Source organism: Delphinus delphis, chromosome 4 (assembly GCF_949987515.2).
Source record: "Delphinus delphis chromosome 4, mDelDel1.2, whole genome shotgun sequence".
Classification (NCBI taxonomy): Eukaryota; Metazoa; Chordata; class Mammalia; order Artiodactyla; family Delphinidae; genus Delphinus; species Delphinus delphis.
In genome coordinates this window covers 117,665,998-117,674,804 of record NC_082686.1, presented here as the reverse complement: position 1 = coordinate 117,674,804, position 8,807 = coordinate 117,665,998, and positions in this window count along the sequence as shown.

The window sequence follows — 8,807 nt, the reverse complement described above, 5'->3', positions numbered from 1 at the left end:
GCACCAGAGACATACCACATGCGTCTGGGTGGTGGAGGAGGGACAAGTTCCCCTAAAGGGTCAAAACCAAGGCCTGCTGTCCATCCCCTTAGAACCCTGTGGTTCCAGAGCCAGGTCAAGGGTCTTCCCTCTGCTGAACTTCCAACCTGAGCATAAGCGGTCATTCTCCCCAGAGCCCTGAATTTCCCAGCAGGGCGGACTGGGGGTCCATGCACAGGCAGGTGTCGAGTGGGGGAAGTACTGCTGCCTGGCCATGCCGAGGCTCTGTCCACTGCCTTCCCACGCCACCTGCTGCTGTCCCCAGGATCCCGAGCCCATCCTGGACCTCTTCATCAACAGAGGCAATGAACTTGGAGAGGTTTAAAGTGGGAAATGTCTGGGCTCCTCTTCTCCCCAACATAGGAACTTACATTTCCCTGCTAGTGGGCTCTCAGCACGCCTGCTTTATCTTCAGGAAACTAATAAGATGTGCTTCAGCCCAAACAGATTTCTACCTAAACCTATTATCAGATGGCTTGCCAGTCACTCCCTGTCTACCTGCCTAGCTTTCTGCAGAGACGGCGCCTCCTTTAAATTCCAGACAAACTCATTCTCCACAGTCAGACCTATGGGTTGGGTCAGACTCAGGAAAGCTGTCGGTCACTGTGGGCAGAGGGAAGGGCCTGGCTCATCCAGGGGCAGAGGTGGCACTGCCCATGCAGGGGGCTTTCATGTGGGGAGGGGAGATGAGAGTTGTTACAGAACAACACCTGACGGGGGCAGCATGGTCCAGGCACCACTTCCTTTAATTGTCATAACAGCCCTGTAAGGGGAGTATTATTATCTCTGTTTACGGTCAGGAAATTGAGGCTCAGAGGTGTTAAGTGATTAAGATTCCCTTCATTCATTCAGAAACTCTTTACCACCTCAGTGTGGGTTCCCCTGAAGCAGAGCCTGATGCAGGGGTTTGGGCCTGTGTGATGTAGTGAGGGATGCTCTCAGGAGAATCACAGCAGGAAGTGGGGGGAGCAGGTAGCCTGGGGAAAGGGCTGAACAAGGATGTGGTCTCAGGTGTAGTCTCGCCTTGGCCTGAACCACTGAGGGGGCTCTGGAGTATAAGTAGTGCCACAGAGTTGCCCCACCTCAGACAAGCGGGCTGACCTCTTGAACCCTTGTGTCAGCTGGTCACTGCCCCCTGAGGGTGGTGGTACCACCTCCCAGTGTCCCCGGATGAGACAGCTCCTGTCATCCTAAGGCCATTCTCTGGGGACGGTCACATGTGCCAGCTCTTGTAGCAGGAGCTGGTACAACGGATGCTGTAGGTTGACCTACGGTGACTCATTTCACCCAAGAGGACCAGGGTCTGTGTAGGGTAACCTCGCTTTGCCCAGGACTGAAAGGTTCCCAGGCTGCAGGATCTTCAGTGCTAAGACCTGGGCCGTCCTGGTGTTTTGCTGAAGGACCTGCTTTCAGCTTCAGGTTCAGAGGATTCACTGGCAAAATAACCACTCCACACTTCAATAAGCAAGAAATAAGGAAATTTATTATATTAGTAGTAGGTTACAGTATAAGGACAAGCCATATATATACATATACATACGCATACATCATCAATGTGGGAGCACTTACATCTCTATGTATGTTACTAGTTTGAGAGAACGTTCATCACCAAATTGAGACGACAAGCAACATCATCAACCTGGGAGAATTTGCATCACCAGGTTGGGAGAACAAGCAATATGTAAAGAGATAGAAGTGCGTACATCACCAATCCATACCCGAGCAATGCTGGGAGGTCCCTGGAACAGCATTCTGGAGTCGTAGCTGGGAAGGTCCCGGGCCATGCATCCACCCCACTGGTGAGACTTCAGAGTGTCGTCCCGAGGAATCCTGCTTTTATCACCAAGCCGCGAGCTAATAATCATCAGTTTACGTGCAAATGTGCAGCTCTGGCTATTATGTTAAGTGCTTGTATTTCTAATCGTAAGTCTCAGAATGTTCGCTGATCCCCGGGAACTGGCCAGATTCCCAGGGCCCAGGAAGCTTGGCAACTTACTCCCTTTGCTGGTTCTCAAGACCAACTTTCGCGGCTTCTGCTGGTCAGCAGTTTGGCATGAAACTCTTTTCAGGACCTCTGTTCAGTCAAAGGCTTATTATTGCCTCTGAAGCCTGAACAAGGCTATTTTATTCACTTCCCTAACACCTGGGCAGCCTGACACTAGTAGTGCCCCCTACCTGGCGGCAAAGGACTCTGAGTGGGGCGCCGACCACGTCTCCTGGATTGCCTGAGGGTCGCGACGTGTAAAAACACTTCTTGGTAATGGGGAGGTAGTGGTCAGTGGTAAAAAGACATGGTCCCTGCCCTCAGGAGCCCAGAGTCTGGTTGGGGAGACCCCCCAAAAAGGACAATGGCTGCACTGAGGGGAAAGAGGCACGGGAGACTCAGGGAAGGAGGGGTGGGGCCTTTGGAGGGGGACAGATAAGGTTTCCCAGAGGTGATAGCCAGTATGAAGCTGAAAGATGGCTTAGCTGGGTGAAGACGTTGGGCGAGCAAAGGCAAGGGGATATTCTAACAACGAAGATTTCAGATGTAAAGATAGAAACCCAATTCAACTACAGAAAAAATATGGGATCTCCAAGCATGGACTTAGAGATGCTTCCCATATTAGTTACCTAATGCTGAGAAACACATTTCCAGCGCTTAGTGACTTAAAGCAACAAACATTTATTACCTCGCAGTTTCTGAGGGTCAGGATTTTGGTAGTGGCTTAGGTGGGTGGTCCTGATTCCAGGTCTCCTATGAGATTGCAGACAAGATATTGGATGGGGCATCCAAAGGCTCGACTGGGGCTGAAAGGTCCACTCACATGGCTGTGGGCAAGAGCTCTCTGCCTGTTGGCAGGAGACCTGGGTTCCTCATCTGGGTCTTTCTTTAGGGCTGCTTGAACGTCCTCTGACGTGGCAGCTGGCTTCTCCCAGATCAAGAGATTCAAAAGAAAAGAAGATAGAAGTGCCTTTAAGACCTACCTTCAAAAGTCTCACCCTGTAATTTCTACCACGTTATATATATCAGAAGTCACTCACCAAATCCAGCCCACCCACAATTCCCCAGTTAAGCTCCACCTGTTGAAGGGAGGAGTGCCAAATAATTTGTAGACATATTTTAAATTCATCACACCAGGTTTGACTGGATTCAGGGATGATAATGAGGTCTCTCTCTCTCATTCTTTCTCTCCTGCTTCCTTTTCACCAAAACACACGTTAGAAATGCCTTGGCTACTCCTGTTAAACCATTCCCCTCTGTTCCTCATTTACTCAATCAGTGTTTATAAGGCACTTACACAAAGCAATGATTAAGCCAAAGGAATGTATTTCTAACAATAAAATATCAGGCATTGTGGAAGTTTGGTAGGGGAGACATTTTGGGGTAAGAAGCATAACTATCTCCTTGTTCCAGGTAGAAAATGATCTCATCCCATAATAATTAAATGTAAGGGACCACCGCTTTTCATATCTTTTTTTTGTTTTTCGTTTCATCCTTACAGCACTTACTGGCTGTGCCATCCTACATGAGCACCAGGGTCCTGGCTATATGAGTGTGACCATCAATGCACAGGGTTCAACACCAGTTACAGGCTTGCAGAACTGGGCCAAATAACCACCACCCACAGCAAGAATAGCAGTTTAAAAATTCCAGGCACTGGTCTAAGCGTTCTATACATATTATCTTGTGTGATTCTCACAACAGTTCCAAAAGGTAAGTACTGGTATTACTGTCATTTTGCAGCTGAGAAAACTGAGGCTCAAAGAAGTTGAGTCAGTTGTTCACAGTTTCATGCTAAAATGTGGTGGTTTTGAACCCAGGTAATGGGATTCCAACTGCTCTGCTCTCTGCATTCTGCTAAATTGACTTTGGTTAACACACCACATTCTAGGTCAACGACACGATCCTCTGGGTGGAGACTCGCTTATGTGGGTTGCATGTGGCATCTCCATATGTTCTATGGAAATGGCAGATGGATACTATCGTGAACTCCTCACGACCCCTGCGCCCCGCCCGGGAACATTTTGTTCTCCGTGAATCTCCAGGCAAAGTCAGGATTTCAACCACTGTCACTCCCCTGGGAAATATCTTACAAGAAATAGCAAAGTAAATCTTAGCCAAAAAAAAAAAAAAAAAATGCAGCATGTTAGAACAGGAGAATATAGCATAACCGCGTGCGTTTTCTCTCTGCATCTTCATACAGGTGCACTGCACTGAGAAGGGGCTCTGAGCCCCTTCCTGGAGCAGCATCCTGGGAAAGGCCACCCCAAATGTGGTCATTAGGAATGCGGTTCTCTGACTTTCCTCTTTCTGGGGCATGGCAAGGTCAAAGCTGCACACACCTGCCCCTTTGAGGTCAGGTGTGGCCATGTGGCTTGCATTGGCCGGTAGAATGTGAGTGGAGGTGACATGTCTCACTTCTGGGTGGAAGCCGTGCTCCCTCCCTCTGCTGCAGGGCTGGCCAGGCTGCAGATGACACATGTTCTGTCAGCCTGGGTCTCAGAGCGGCACAGCCCAGTGGGCAAGTGATAGGCATGCAGTGAGAGAGAGAGTTACACTTTTCTTAAGCCATTGTTTTTGGAGTTGTTGGCTACTAGATCATGATCTGTCTGTCTGTCCCCCTGCTGAAGGAATTACCCGAGGTCTCTAATTGATCTCAGGGACAGATCCTGCTTTGGAGACTGCTGTAGCTGGATTTGGGATGGACCCATTGCTCACCTCAAAGTCACACTAACCAAAGTAGATTAAAAATGGATAATTGAAATGAGGATCATAATGGCCCTTGATAGATGCATGGACATTTAATTTTTCAAAGACTTTCTGCATTGATCATAATTTTTGCCCAGAATAACAACTATAAACTATATGTGACAGATTCTCTTTTTCAATATCTACCATCCCATTTGCTCCTCTGCAATGTGACCTTGCCCTTCCTCCGTCAAGAGATGAGGTTGATTTCCCAATCCTTGATTCTAGGCTGGACTTAGAGGACTTTGAGTACTTTGACGATAGAATAAATCCAGTGGACTTTGTGCTTTGCCTGTTCTGGGAGTAGCACTTAATTGACTGTATCTTGTCTGCTGTGTTTAAGCTCTGAGATGATATACCATGTGGAGAGAGAAAGAGAGAGAGAGAGAGAGGGAAAAGATATATTAAGAGGTACTATTGTGCCAGATATGTGAGTGAAGAAGCATCGTAGAACTGGATTCTCCAGCCCCAGAGGCCCCAGCTGATGCCACGTAGGGCTAAGATGAACCACCCAGCTGGATCCTTCCCCAGATGTGTGACCCATATAATCATGAGCAAAACAGATGGTTGTCTTTAGCCACTATGTTTTGGGGTGGTATGTTATGCAGAATTAGATGACCACAGCTTGAAAACCACAGGGAAACCTGGAGATAGCTAAGGCGTGACTTATTTTCTTCTTTTAAGGGTAAGGAAACTGACGCTAAATGACGCTAACTCCTTTGCACGGGATAACAGTGCTCCTTGGTGCAGTGAAAAGGGCTAGAACACACATCTTCTGATTATCAGCCTTGTCCAGGGTTTTTCCACAACAAAAGACATCCTGGCACATAGGATGCTTGGAGCGTATTTTGCAGAGGATCTACATGACAGGAAAACGAAGCTCAGAGAGACTGAGGGCCTAGCTCAAGCTCACCTGGGGAGTCTGGGCCACTGACCAGACATAATCCACCGCCTTTTGACTCCAGGGTCCAGTTCGCTGCCCTACAGTCTTCTGATTTCTCTATTATCCGAAAGAAGAAGAGGGAATTGCTTGAACAATTAAAATGTGTTTTTTTGCCTTTGTTTCTTGGTAACACCCTGTAAAAGCAAGATCATTCTCGGGGGGATGGTAAATAAAAAGCTATGAAAGTATCTCATTGCCACAGGCTGAACATTTGAAGAGAAATTTGCTGAGTGTGAGCCGTACTTGAAGCCAAGGGAACCGAGGAGACAAGGCAGCAGTCTGTTCCCACAGCTGGAGACCCCAGCCTCACTCAGACCCACCCTGGCCATTCGTTTTCTCAAGATAGAAATAAAAATATCTTGACATGCTTCATATATAATATCTAATAATTATATATATTATAATTTATAAATTATATAGTTTATATAATGGTGCAACCATTTTATCGAGTGGTTTAAAGCCCCGTTACTGTCTCCAATATGTTCTCTCACATCTTTCTCTCTCAATAATGTTACCTCTAGAAGATTTTATAGCTTTCTGGTCACTTCTTGGTCACAAGAACCCTGTTTTCAGGTGTTAAAAGGTCTAGTCAGATCTAAATAAAACCCCTAATCTCGCATCTCACTTCTCTTCTTCCAGGTTAGAATGAGCCAGACTGAGGGATCCACAGCGGGAAAGGAGGGTACAGGGACCTTGTCCTGCTTCCTTGATGTCCTTCCATGGCCCTGCTGCTGGCTCCCGCTCCCACTACTTTTTCCCCCAAAGGTACACCCACAGCATCTTACTCCACCTGGCAGTCACTGCTTTTGAATGAGATTCCCTCAGACTGCCTCAAGCCCACTAACTCCTGTGTCCACTGGACACATGGGAATCTCATACATCCTTGTCCCACCAAATGGTGGCAGTGCAGCCACCAACTCTGTCCCATTTCTCCTTGTTCTGACATTATGGGCAGCTACTGTCAGGCTCTGCCCTTATATTTCCAGGCATGAGTCTCTAGGCTCACGTATCACAAATTCCAGAGTAAATTATCAAGGTGTATCAGTTAGCTAGTGGTGCAATAATGCTGTGTAACAAACCACCCGCCAAACTCAGCAACATGTAGCAATAAGCACTTATTCTCACAGTCGTGGGACTTCAGTTCAACTGACACAAGTTTGCCTTGTCTGGCAGCTCAGCTTCAAGTGATGGTTCTAGGTGGTCTTGGCTCCTTGCTGCTGGTTGGGCTCAGGTTTGGTTCATGTGTGTTCCTTCAGGGCCAAAACTAAAGGGGAGCAGCTTCCCTGGGGAAGCTAAACCCGGGAGATGACAGAAGTACAAGAGAACAAACCATGCACACTTCAAATCTTTACTAATTACCATGTCTGCTAATATCTTGTTGGTCAGAACAAGTCCCATGACTGAGTGCAAATCCAGAGATGAGGAGGTAGGTGTACTCTGCTCACCATGGGGTCAAAACAAGTCACATGACCAAGTTCAAAATCAGTGGGGTAGGAAAGAACACCCCCATGGAGATGGTTGATTGGAAGGAATATTTGCTCAATAGAAATCTAGTTTACTACCGTCACTAAGATGGGATTTCGTTTCTGCAACTCAGCTTCTAGCTGGAGAGCAAACTACCAGCCCTCCTTCTTGCAAGCACCTTCAGTCTCTCCAAAGAGTTCTCCTCTTCCTGTCTTGAGCGGGGGCACACCTTCCCCTCCACAGCAGAGGAAGGGAGGAAACCAGTTCTCGAATCCTACTTTATGTTCAATGAGCTCTCTTTGAATGACTCATTTTCTCAGTTATAAGCAGGATGGAGTATTGGTTACTGGACTGGTTTTGCTGTCTTGTAACTAGTCCTGCATGGATGTGTCTAGGGATTCTCTTTAGAATGGGTGTATATGTACCACGTTTTGTTCTAGCTTTGGAGCTTCAGCCAAGCAGAAGAAAAGTCCAATTAGCTGGTCTCTTTCCACAGGATTATCTGTTTCTCCCCCTACTCCCCTGCAACACCAATCAGTGGACACCTTTCCGTGCCAACATATAAACTCTCATTCCATAAGGTCCTTTTAATGACCTTAGAGTATTTAAAAGTATGGAGATATCATTATTTAAATACCCAAGTTCTTAAATGGTAGACATTTAATTTGTTTTTATTGTTTTGTTATTTTGAACAGCTTTGCAAGAAGTATTTCTGACATGCATCTTTATACGCTTGTTTATTTCCATAGAATATACTTCTAATAGTGGGATTGCTGAATTAGCAATAAACTCCAAAAAATAATTTGTGTTTTTTTCATGGGGAAATTAAAAGCTAATATAATATTTCCATGCAACATTTCCTTACAACCACTACTGCCAGAGGCATTACTCTTTTACATTTGTGTATACTGGCAATTCTGATGTGAAAGTGGAAAGTCCCAATGGTAAATCTGATTTAGAGTTGGGGAGATACAGGCAAGAAAAACACCTCAGTTGCTCCCTTTTCCTTTCTCTAAATTTTGTTGTATACATGCTTGAAAGAATGTATTGCCAGGTTGTAGTGCCAGGTTGAAAGAATATCTTAAGACCCAAGGAGAGACCAGTCACTGGAGTTTCTGGTTCCTTGCAGGGTCTCCAGATTCTTTGCAGCAGCAGCATTTTGTGTCTTCTGAGCCAGACTAACATGTCAAATGCAGGAGTGACAAGGAGGACTGTTCAGATAATACATAGCCACTTAATGGGATGGACAAGCTAAAGATCATGATTGCATCCAGATTCCCTGAATTCATCATGTACACCATGGAACAGAAACTCTTATATTGAATGGTAATAAAAGGAAATATCCCAGCATCTATTCTTCTGTCTTTGTTATTTGAGTAATACTATTACATTGTAATAAATTTAAAATATTTTAAACATTTCTTTTCTGATTATTAAAGAAATACAGTCTCTTTAGAAAGTAGAAGAAATGTATAAAGATGCAGAGAAAGATTTACCCCATAATCTCACCACTTAGAGGCCTATAGAATAAATTTGGTGTTTTGGCCCTGATTCATACAAATATTATTGCTTGGTCTGCAAAAAAGGAGTATCACCCCCTGGTGGGAGCTTCCTGAATTGCAGGTAATG